The sequence below is a fragment of the Onychomys torridus genome, chromosome 3 (genome assembly GCF_903995425.1).
Source record: "Onychomys torridus chromosome 3, mOncTor1.1, whole genome shotgun sequence".
In the NCBI taxonomy this organism is placed as follows: Eukaryota; Metazoa; Chordata; class Mammalia; order Rodentia; family Cricetidae; genus Onychomys; species Onychomys torridus.
Window position 1 is genome coordinate 137500949 of NC_050445.1, and position 2345 is coordinate 137503293.

The window sequence follows — 2345 nt, forward strand, 5'->3', positions numbered from 1 at the left end:
TTGGAGGAGTTTTCTTTCAGACAACGTGGGAGAGAGCTTCCTTTCTGGAACAACAGCAAAGAAGGAACGTTAGCTGGTGCATTCTCTGCCTCTCTGAGCTATCAGGTTTCCCCCCAGCATCTGGCTCCCAAGTCTTTGTTGGTAAAAAAATAAATAAATAAATAATGAATAAAATAAAAATAGAGACTTAGTCAAACATTTGCCTCCCCCATGGAGGAGGCTGAGGCAGTTGCAGAGGCAGCCTCTGGGCAGCAGACAAAACAACACAGTCCAAGGTACCACACGTCCTTCTCGGGACCAGATCCATGGCTCTTCCAGCTCTTCTGGGGGCAGTTCTGGCATCCTTTCAGAGCTGTGGAATTTGGGATCATGAAGCTGCCTGCCCCAGCCTTTCAGCCTTATCCAGGGAAATGGAGCAATGCTCAAGAGAAGGCATCAGCTGCGGCTGCTTTGGGGGTGGGAGTCGGAGGAAGGGAGAGTGGACCAGATGTCAGGGCGCCTGGACTATCAATGACTTCCTCAATGATGGGCTAGCCCTATGTTCTGGGCTCATATGAAACTTCAAATGACAATTCTCTTCAACTTGCCAATGACAACAAAAACAAAATATCAACAGAACTAAAAACTAGAACACAATACTAGTACTGAAAAATAAAATTAAAAACTCATGATATGTGAGCCAATGCGACAGTTCAGTGGGTAAAGGGTAAAGGGCCACCAAGCCTGACAACCTGAGTTCAGTCTAGACAACCTGCATGGTGCAAGTGACTCCCTAGTTGTCCTCCGGTAGGTGTGTTCCCTGCACAGCACACACACACACAATTAAGCTGTTGTTTATATATTTGATGTTTGTGGGTATTTTGTCTGCATGTATGCAGACCACCAGAAGAGGGCATCAGATTCTATGAGTTACATATGGCTGTCAGCTACCATGTGGTGCTGGGAATTGAATTCAGAAGCCCTGGAAGAGCCGCCAGGCTTCTTAGCCACCGAACTCTCTCTCCAGCCCCTGGTTAAAGCTCTTTAGATGGGGTTTAGACTAAATGTGTGGGGTTTAGACAGCTGTTGGGGTGGGAAGCTTGAGATCGGCAAAGACTACAGGTCAGATCCTATCTGGAAACAGTAAATGAAGTGGTTGAACAAATATAGGGTCTGAATTTGACTTGAGGACCTGGGCATGGTATGTGGGGACACTTGTCATCTCAGTACTCTGGCGGCTGAGGCAGGAGGACCACAGGTTCTAGAGGCCAGGCCTGTCTGAGCTGCACTGTGGGACCCTGTCTCCAAAGAGTAAAAAGGGAGAAGGAGGAGGAGGAGAGAAAACACACAGGGGAGCTGGAGATTGGAGGGGAAGTGTGTGACCCTTTGGAGGCCTTTGAGATGTGATGTGAGTGTTGTGCCCAAATCATTGAGCATTTATTATTGTTCATTATTACTTAGCAGCAGCTATTTCTGGGGATACAATCACTCTTATGTGAGACCTTTGCCCACACCAATTTTTCATGATTGTTCAAAACCTTTTACAGATATATTGATGTAACTCTCTTATGGTGGGTTTTGGGAATTTCCCAGAAACTGTAAGAACAAATAGTGCAGATGATTAAGCTATTAAGAACGCTTTTCTTTCTTTCTTTTTTTTTAATTTATTTTTTTATTATAAAAATATGGAAGGCTTCACAAATTTGTGTGTCATCCTTGCGCAGGGGCCATGCTAATCTCCAGTTTTAGTCTATGTGCTGCCGAAGTGAGCATAAGAATGTTTTTCTTATGGGGGGCAGTGGTGGTACACTCCTTTAATCCCAGCATTTGGGAGACAGAAGCTGTCGGATCTGAGTTCCAGGACAAGCAGGGTTACATAGAGAAACCCTGTCTTGAAAAGCCAAACAAACAAAAGGAATGCTTTTCTTTTTTCTTTCTTCTTTTTAGTTGACAGGGTTTTTTTGTTTGTTTTTCGAGACAGGGTCTCTCTCTGTAGCCCAGGCTGGCCTCAAACGCACAGAGATCTGCCTGGGCCTGCCTCCTGAGTGCTGGGATTAAAGGCATGTGTGTGCCCCCACCACCCGGCTCTCAAGTTGACAGTTTTTAAAATTAATTTATTTTTATGTATATGAGGGCTCTATCATCATGCATGACTTTATGCCAGAAGACCTCGGATCACACTATAGATGGTTGTGAGCCACCATGTGATTGCTGAGTATTGAACTCGGGACCTCTGGAAGAGCAGCCAACGCTCTTAACTGCCGAGTTGTCTCTCCAGCCACCTCTTTATTCTTTTCTGAGACAGGGTCTCACTATGTAGCTCTGGCTGTCCTGGAACTCAGAGATCCACCCACCTCTGCTTTCAG

At 45.5% G+C, this 2345-nt stretch overlaps 1 pseudogene; it reads right to left on the bottom strand.

Annotated features, from left to right (window-relative positions):
* Positions 1-1658: 1658 nt before the first annotated feature.
* On the bottom strand, positions 1659-1752 carry LOC118580932 (annotated as a pseudogene).
* Between the last annotated feature and the right edge of the window lie 593 nt (positions 1753-2345).